Here is a 10,451-nt window from a genome sequence, read left to right on the forward strand (position 1 = left end):
ACCAGAAAACAAGGTAAATATATTAAGAGTAGATGAGGGACAGCTCCTAACAACAGGTGTATAACATAGCAGGACTTATCAGATATTTCTGTCTTAACTCTCAATATCAATGGACATAAATTTCCAAATAGAAGACATAGATTAGATAGTTGTATCAAAAACCAAGATGCATCCATTGAGTATCTATGAGAGACAGATTATCAAACGCATTCTATGAAGCTAGAATTAGACTCCTCCCCAAATCACATAGGGACTTACCAAAGAAAGAGAACTATGAACCAAACTCTTTGATAAGCATTAATGCAGAACTTCTTAATAAAATTCTCACTAACCAATTTCAGCAACTAACAAAAAAATCATATGTTATGATCAAATAGGAATCATCTTGGATATGATTGGAGTCAATATTCTTGTCAATAAACATAATACAAACCATCTGCAAAAGCAGGGACAAGAAACACATGATCGTCAATAGGGATGTAGAAATAGCTTTTAACAAGCTCCAATACCCCTTTATGATTAAAAGGTCTGGGAACCTAGGAATGCATGGAACATTCCTCAATATTAAACTGAGTATGTATATGACACAGATAATTAGCATTTACCTAAGGGTGGAAGCATGAAGACATTAACATGAGGAATGAGAAAAGGATGTCCACTCTCTACTACTCGTCAATATGGTGGTGGACTTTCTTGCAAGAGCAATAGACAAGAGAAAAACATAAAGCAGATCCAAATAGGGAAGGAGTAAAACTATCCCATTTTACAATTGAAATGATCCTGTATTTAAAGGACCCTGTGGATTCCTCCCTCTAGTTAGTAAAGGTGATGCTAACCTTCAGCAATGTAGCAGGGTATAAAAACCACAAGAATCAGTAGTTTTTCTGTTACCAACAATGGGAAGATCCACGCTGAAATCCAAAAAACAACCTCATATGTACTAGCCTCAAAATCAAATCAAATCTAAACAAAACAATACAACAACAACAAAACTAGGAATTAATTAATTTACCTAAAATTGTGAAGGCCCTATATGTGAAAACTTTAAAAATATAAACAGGGAAATTGAAGGAGGTTCAAAGAAATAGAAAGTATTTCAATGTTCCTGGTTGGAAGAATTAACATTTTGAAAACTGCAATACTTCTAAACAATTGGCAATGCAATACTCATCAAAATCCCAACAATATTCTTCAAAGTAAAAGAGAAGCAATGCAACTATAATATGGAATTACAAAATTACAGATGAAACAGAATGCTTAGAAATGAATACATGGGCCTATAGTCATCTTACCAACACAAACGCTCACACACACACACACACACACACACACACACACACACACACACACACACAATGGAATTATATTCACCCATCAGAAAGATGACTTTTCACCAGTAGTAAGGAAAATGAAAGGTTTGGGAAAATTATATTAAGAGAAAAGACAAAGTAATGCAGACTCAGAGCAGTATAGGTTTCATGGATTCATTCATTTATGATAGCTAGAAGATGCTTACAAATCTATAAGTAAACAAGACAGATTCTACCTCGTCCATTAGAATGGCCATTACTAAGAAAATTAACTATAGCAAATTCTGGCATGGATGTAGCCAATTGGGAACTCTATTACACTGTTGGTGGGACATTAAACATGTTCAACCACTGTGGAAGGCAGTACGGAGTTTCCTGAAAAGAGTAAATATAGATCTCCCTTAAGATTCAGTAATTCCCCTCATGGGCAGTAATCCAATAAATAACAAACAAGCTCACATGAAAGCTACCAGCATAACCGTATTCAGGGCTCAGGCCCAGAGTTCAAGGACTGGAAAAATGTTACCACTGCTGGTATTTGTTTCCGTAAATATGAACCGTTTTATATAAGATACCAAATCAATCTATTTGCAGTAGCTAGATTAGGACTTAAATGTTAGTGGGTGACAAAATGGCTCCTTTGTTGAATGTTAGGAAGAGATGTAGGTAGTCCATGAAAGGGAGATTTTGTTGTTGTTGTTCGAGGGGCTTGAAGTCTGGACTTGGACACTGTCCCTGAACTCTTCAACTCAAGGTGAGTGTTCTACCACTTGAGTGACAGTGCCACTTCTGGTTTTCTGATGGTTAAATGGAAATAAGAGTCTCAGGGTCTATACTGCCCAGGCTGGTTTTGAACTGTAGTCCTCAGATCTCAGCTTCCTGAGTAGCTAGGATTACAGCTGTGAGCTACTGGCACCAGGTAAAAATGGGGGATTTTTAGAAATGAAAATCCACCTCTTCACCTGTGTCTAAACCTCAGATATTACTATTAGAACACTTCACCTTCACCTCATTTCATCAGACATTTGTAAATTTTCTCTTTTCCTTCATGTGGGAATACTGCAGTCAATATCAACTCAGCTGGGGGACTGGATCAATTGTATGGTAATTGTTAGCACCTAATTTAAGAACTTTTATGTCAGAAGAAATGAAACACTCACTTGGAATAATTGTTTTCTCTTTTTATTACAAATCTGTGCTTGATTATTCCCTAATGTGATATTGGACTTCCTAATAGAGTGATGAAATTTTCTTTATTTTCAACCTTCTCCCACATGTGGTCAAATATTTAAGAATTCAAAGATTTGCACTGAAAATTAATTAAGCTGACTTCTAAGAAAATGTGCATTTCTGGAATTTGGTCTTCTGTCATGTTCTTACATGCACAAGCTTTCTATGATTTATTTGTACTACAAGGAATTCTACTTTCCAATCTTTGTGTGACCAATTTTAGTCTGAACAGTCTTTCTGATCCTCTCTCTGGAGTCTCATTTGAGTCTGCCTCATAAAAAAGGTATTAGTTATCAGCTAAATGATTCTCAGCTTCTGTTTTTTGCCTGACTTCTTGTAGGCTGTGATAGCAACCCTGCCTGGCTGTGCTTACTGGAGTGTGTGTGTGTGTGTGTGTGTGTGTGTGTGTGTGTGCGTGTGTGTGTGTTTTGTTTTAGATATCTAGGATTACTATTCAAGGTAGTAGTTTCTCTGGGCCCCTGTGATCCCCTGGCCTAGAGTCATTGAGTTATACTCCTTAGGATAGAAAGAACAACTGACTAAATTCCTGTTAATTGTCTCAAAATGAGGCAATCAGGCATCCTTGCAAAGCCATCAATAATGCTTTGTAACCACTTACAGAAGTCGTCTATCAAGATGGCTTTTCAAAGTTGACTGTGAAAAATATTCATTTCTAAGTAGGCACCATAAAGCAGATCACATTCCTGGGATCAGACTTTTGGAAGGAAGGTTCCCCTTCCTTCCGTCTCTTATGATAGTTCAAACCATAATATTCTTCAGTTGTGGCCAGCTTGGAGCACATATTCCCAAGAATATTCTGTAAATACGGGGTAAATACTTGTCTACTACAGACTGATTTATCTTGCTTTTATCTGTTGTTATTTTCATTACTTCAAACACATGGATAATTTATATTGGGATTAGACAAAGGATTAATGGAATAAACATTCAGTTTACTTTCATATATCCAATATAATACACTTAACCCGTAATGGACAAATAAATTCAACTCTAGAAACAATGTCAGGAATATAAAATAAGCTTTAATACGTATAATCTGGTACACATAAACCATCATCTACAGAAAAATTCAGTCTCTCTGTAAATATTTATTTGGTATGAAATAATAAAAATTTAATTAATGAATATCACTTTTAATTATCATCTGAAATAGTCCTTGTATATATAATTGTAAATAATTTTATAAATGTCACCTAGACAAGAATTTAACATGCATGTAGAAATCAAATTTCCACAATTTAAGCTATATGAGAGGGATCGTACCCTCGTGTACTATGTGGTGTGAATTTTGCCACAGTGCTGAACCCTTCCAAATAATACCAAGGGTCATGTGTAATAATTTATTATTTGATGTTAAGATGATTGCTAAGTGTAGAATACACTGAATTATTACATTAACTCACAAAAATGAAGCAATGATTTGTTATTTGTTTAAATTCTAATGCTTCTCAATTTTACAATTCATTAAATATATTATTAAAATTATTTTCACTTTCTTCTTTTCTATAGCTGATGAAATTAAAATTATATATTAAACATTCAATGTTAAGAAATCAATAATAAGCAAACTATTATTAAAATGATATACTATTAAACTGTGATTTGAATTATACTTCTAACAAATTGTGATGTAAACAAGTCAATAGAATTAAGGGTGATCATTTTTAAACTTAGCAGCTTGTTATTTTTTTTTTTTTTTTATTTTTTGGGTCCGATCGTGGGGCCTGAACTCTGGGCCTGGGCGCTATACCTCATCATTTCAGCTCAAGGCTAGCGCTCTACAACTTGAGACCCAGCACCACTTCCAGCTTTTTTCTTTTTGCTTATGTGGTGCTGAGGAATCGAACCCAGGGCCTCAGGCATACAAGGTAAGCATTCTAGCACTGAGCCACCTTCCCAGCCCAGCAGCTTGTTATTTGTTTCCTAATTGTGTCATTTGTTATTCTTGGTCCAAGTCATCTCTTCATCTTAATTGTTTAGTTTTCTATTTTATCTCAATTGGTTTGCTGATTGTGCATTTTGTTTTCCCTTTTTAATGACCGACATGAGGCTGAAAATCTGTATGCTAGTTTATTACTTCCTACATTAAAGTCAAATTGCTGCTCTCCACAGCTGTTCTACTCTACGATGCTACAGTATTTCCCCCACTCCCATCTCCTGTATTGCTGCTCTCATATATTTTATTTTATTTTTTATTTAAATTTTATTGTCAAGGTAATGTACAGATGGGATATAGTTACATAAGTAAGGTAATTAATTTATTTCTTTTCTAACTTGTTAACCTTTCCCCTATTTTTCCCTCTCTTCACTCCCAACGCCCCCCCCACAAGATTATTTAAAACATATTGACTTGTGATTACCACTGTTGCATAGGTTCCCCCTTTGTCCTTTGTCTCACCATTTTGTTTCTTTTTTCTTTCCCTTCCCTAGTTCAGACCAACATATTTAAAATACCCAGGGTATCAAAATCAAATACAGTGACTACAGGGGATAAACCTTAGGTGGGGAAAACACAAAAGCATAAAAAGAAATCACAGTACATTAAGAACAACAACAACAAAGAACATGTCTTGGAGTTCATTTCACTTAGAATCACCTTATACAATCATATGTACATAGCTATTGAACTATTCTGCTCATCTACTAAGATTATCCTTGATGTACCCAATAATGCTCCCCTATTACCCAGTAATCCCACTTCTGGGCATATAACCAGGTGATCACAAACAAGGCCACAGTAAAGCTACTACTGTGTATCACAGTAATATTTACCAAAAATGACACTCTCTCTCTCTCTCTCTCTCTCTCTCTCTCTCTCTCTCTCTCTCTCTCTCTCTCTCTCTCTCTCTCTCTCACACACACACACACACACACATGCACAGATAAACACACATGGAAAACTATGCTTCAATCACAAAGAATGTGACCACCTCATTTGTAAGGAAATGGAAGATCTTGGAAAAAATCATATTAGTGAAGTAAGCCAGACTTAAAGACACATAGGTCCCACGGTTTCCTTTATTTGTAATAATTAGTTTACATGAATAATAATCTCACGTATTTTAATTTGACATTTTGTTCTATGTTGAGCACGCAACATTATTGCTATATTTTTTGTTATTATTTCTGCAAATAGGCAGGTATACTTAAAGAATTACATTCATCTTATCCATTATTGAAGGAAGAACAACTAAAAGAGTAACCACTACTAGGAAGAACAACTCCTACTTAGCTTCATTCCTATGTAAGGCCAATGTTGTCCCCTGTATCCTCATGTTGTACATTACAACTCTATACCTGGTCATAATGTATATCTAGTATCTTATGCATTGTGAACTAAATGCCCGAACTAAATGCTTTACTTTAGAAAAAATTCTGTCAATGTTTGAGGATGGTTTGTGTGTGTGTGTGTGTGTGTGTGTGTGTGTGTGTGTGTGTGTGTGTATGTTTACAAAGATCAGAACATAACATTTTTCTTCATTTCGAATGCATCTTACAGGTCATTGTAAGTTGTGGCTAATGGGAGCAGTCTCTTGTTATTTTAAGGATGAAACAGAAAAAGATATTTGTGCATGTAACACAGTTGCTTTATTAGTGTCGTTGAACACTGAACTTCGATTTACATCTTGGCTGTTGTTGTGAATAATGTGAATAACAATGAACTACAGATATATTTACGAGTTACCCAGAGAGAAATAATTACATGATTGGTGGGTCAGATGATATTTCAAGTATGATTTCTTTAGAAAACTGCATACTACTTTCTACAAGGAGAATACTAACCTGGATTTTGTCCAAGAGTAGAAAATTTCCTTTTCTTCACACTCTCACCAACATGATTACCTTTTATTCAAAAGGGAATAAAGGGCAAATTTTTACTATCTTCAGTACCCTAGACTGGCTTAAGACCGAAATCCAACCTCCTAAATGCTTGGAATTACAAACTTTTACCACCACACCTGGTTCCTTTGATTTTTTTTGATAAGAGTTATAATAGTTATAAAGTAGTATCATAGTAATTTTGAATTACATTTCTCTAATGACTTCTTCTCACAGCATTAAGCCAGCACAGAAGTTGTATTAATCACAACTGTGTAAACCCACTGGTGATATAGAGGGGTTTATGGAAAACATGTCTATTCCAACTTTTGTCCATTTTTAATCAAGTTTCTTGTTAATCTCATCTTTAATCTCTCTATACAAAAATAATTAATTCAAGGTAGTAAAAAGGAAAAAATTAAGCAACTCCTAACATTTTTCAATTTTCAATAACATGATATTGCTTAAATCATTTTCTGTTTATGCTTGAGACTATAAAGCAATTTATTTAGACCTTTTACATATCTATATATATATTTTATTTATTTTACATTGATTGCTCTTTCCAAACCTGCGTGTCTAATTTTGGTTTCTTTCAGTCTTAAGAAGTTCAGATTTCAAACTCAAGAACAAATGGATGTAAGCAAACAAAAAAATACAGTTCCTCTCATCTGATAATGCCTCTACAAGAATGAGAAAAGAGTTCATCATTCTAAGGACCCTTAATTCTTAAGGTAACATTTGCTATAATGCTAATGTTATTACCATTTTAGTGTTGGGAAAAATTGTAATTAAAGGCACTAAGTGCATGGCCCAAGACACACAGTGAGGAAGGAAATGAGTCAAATTTTCCAAAAGTCTTCCAGCAATACACAAAAGGTAGATAAATTCTCTCCATTCACTGATACTCTCAATTCAATATTCATACTGTCCAAGAAATAATAGCATAGCAATTATTGCCCATGGTAATTGTTTTCTGTTACATTTTGTCTTCAACACAGACTGTGTTGGTGACATTGGGTTATCATGCACAGAGCTGAGCTTATAAATTATGGTCCAAAGAGAGGCAAATTTCTTCTGTCCCATAGTTCCAGTATCATTTTTAAAAAGTACTAAATCTTTTAAATATCATCACTTACTGTATTTTAATAATTCAAGAATGAAAAACTTCACATATAATCACTCCAAAATGCTTTAAGACTAGGAGATGATAAAACAGGCCTCTGTGATGTAAATTTTTTTCTACTTTTAAAATTATTCTGAAAGCCTGGTACTGGTTTGTCACACCTGTAATCCTAACTACTCGGGATACCTACTAAGGAGCCTGAGATCTGTGGATAATATTCTGAAGCCAACAGGACAAAATAAATTCATGAGCTTATTTTTCAAAATTTTAACGAAATAGCAAAGGGCCAGGAATGGAGATGTAGCTCATATAATAACTCACCAATCTAGAGAGAAAGACGTAGCGAGATGTTGAAGCCCTGATTTCAAACTCTGAGCATGCCAACACGCAGGAATGCACACACACTCACTTTTTCAAAATATCTTCATATCAGTGTTTTGCATTAATTTCTTTGTTAACGATATTATATGGGTAAAATGGGCTTCATAGATTCTTCCATCTCAAAACATTTTTATACATTTTTGTTGTAAAAATACTGTACAGAGGGGTTATAGTTATATGAGCAAAGTAATAAGTACATTTCCTATCAAGCATTGTTACCTCCTCCTTTGTTTTTCCCCCACCATTCCTTCCCTTATACCTCCACAAGTACACTCCTCATACCCCAAAGCCCCACCAAATGTCCCTAGCCTAAATTGTAAAGTTCGTTTTTCAAAATAATGTCTTGTGCATCTATTGTTATACAGTGGGGAAAACTGTATTCCTATTTAAGCATGTTGCTTTTTTCCTTTCCCTCCCCAAATTAGAGAAGTGTACATTCAAGATGCAGGTGCACCAACATCAAATAAAGTGAAAACAGGGTTATACTGTTGGTGAGGAACGTATAAAAAAGAAAAACAATCACGTCGTACATTATAAATATGTGAGAAACAACAGCAAGAAAGAAAAAAAAAACACTTGTGTCTATATCTTGGGGGTTATTTAGCTTAACATCAACTTATCTAGTCATATACACATAGGCTTTCAACTTTTCTGCTTATCCCAGACATATACTAGTTATTGCAAATAAGGGATACCATAGGACCTATGTTTCTTTGGAATTGGCTTACATCAGTTAATATAATTTTTTTCCAAGTCTTTCCATTTCCTAACAAATTGAGCGATGTCATTCTTTCTGATGGAGGCATAGAATTAATATATATATATATATATATATATATATATATATATATAGTATATGTGTGTGCGTGTGTGTGTACACACAAATACACACAGAACATTTTCCTTTTTTGTTTTTTAGAGCAACTTAGTTTTCCACTTTCATCATTTTTTCAAATGTTTTTATTGTGATTAAGTGGTTACAAATTTCCCAAATTTCACAATATTGTGGGATAGTGATGCTTAGTTTAAGTCACAAACACATTCTAACTTCGATGGAGCAAATTGTCTATTATGGTCTACAACATTTATGAATTCTATGAGCTTTGCAATAGAGTTATTTCTTCCATATGTAAACTTTTTTGTTTTGAAATATGTATATTTCTTTTGTATGTATTGCATAGCATCAGCTGTTCCCTCTTTCCCACTTGTTCCCTCCCTCCCTCCAGTGACATTGAGTTGCTTAGTTCATTTTGGTCAATGTCCAGCACAGCTGATGGATCCCACTGTTGTATGTTTTTCCCTGATTCCCTCTAGTTCTGTGTCGTCCTCCTGGTTTCCCTTCAGTGTGCACATATGACGGGCAGAATGGGGTTATTTAGTAGTGATTCGAGCAGATGAGTGGAAGTTCTTGGTTTCTTAAGTGTTGTTAATTTTGTCATATCACCTTACATTTTGGATTTAACATCTACTTATCACGGAGACCATGTGCCATTTGTCTCTTTGCTTTTGGCTTAACTCGCTCAACATGATTTCCTGTAGCTTGATTGATTTCCCTACTAATGCCATTATTTTGTCCTTTCTAATGGCTGGAAAATATTCTGTTGTGTATAGTTACCACAGTTTTTTGATCCATTCATCTCTGGTGGGACATATGGGTTGTTTTCATATCCTGGCTATTGTGAACAGTGCTGCAATAAACATGGAAGTGCATTTGTCCTTGAATATTGGTACCTGTTGTTCAGGATAGATGCCTAGAAGTGGTATGAGTGGGCCATAAGGAAGGTCAATATTTATCTTTCTGAGGACTCACCAGACTGCTTTCCAAAGTGGTTGTGTAAGTGTACATTCACACACACACACACACACACACACACACACACACACAGAGTGAGAGAGAGAGAGAGACAGAGAGAGAGAGAGAGAGAACATTTTCTTGATCCATTCTTCTACTGAGCAGCATCAGGGTTGGTTCCATATCTTAGCTATGGAAAATAATGCTACAATAAACATTGTTGTGGTGGTAGTTTTAGTATGGACTGGTTTGTGATCATTTGGGAGAATGCCCAAAAGTGGGATTGCTGTATAATAGGGAGCTCTATGTGGAGGCTTTTGAGGAACCTCCAAACTGCTTTCCAAAGTGGATGAACAAGTTTACACTCCCACCAAGAATGCCGTAGGCTTCCCTTCTGGCCATATCCCTTCCAGCATCTGTTGTTGTAAAAATATGGAACGATTCACTAATTTGTACATCATCCTTGTGCAGGGACCATGCTAATCTTCTCTGTATGTTCCAATTTTAGTGTATGTGCAGCCAAATTGAGCACAAAACATTTTTTATATATAAAAAGTAATTGATTTTCTTAAACTAGACAATTCAACAAAAATAAGTTCAAAAGAATTGTGAAATTTTAGAACCATGTGTTTCTTATATAAGCACACATTTAAGAATAAAGTCAAGATTGACATATCAAAAACAAAATAATTCCAGATATTTGTTGTTCATGAGATTTGTAGGAGGAGGAGTTCAATTATTCTACAAAAGGCACTTGTCATAATGATCATTG

At 34.9% G+C, this 10,451-nt stretch overlaps 1 non-coding gene across 1 annotated transcript; it reads right to left on the reverse strand.

Annotated features, from left to right (window-relative positions):
• Positions 1-10,105: 10,105 nt before the first annotated feature.
• Positions 10,106-10,211, reverse strand: LOC122098469. Its single transcript, XR_006145739.1, has one exon. It is a non-coding gene; the product is annotated as a U6 spliceosomal RNA (small nuclear RNA).
• Positions 10,212-10,451: the final 240 nt, after the last annotated feature.

Source organism: Dipodomys spectabilis, unplaced genomic scaffold (assembly GCF_019054845.1).
Source record: "Dipodomys spectabilis isolate Male_0828 unplaced genomic scaffold, ASM1905484v1 ptg000479l, whole genome shotgun sequence".
In the NCBI taxonomy this organism is placed as follows: Eukaryota; Metazoa; Chordata; class Mammalia; order Rodentia; family Heteromyidae; genus Dipodomys; species Dipodomys spectabilis.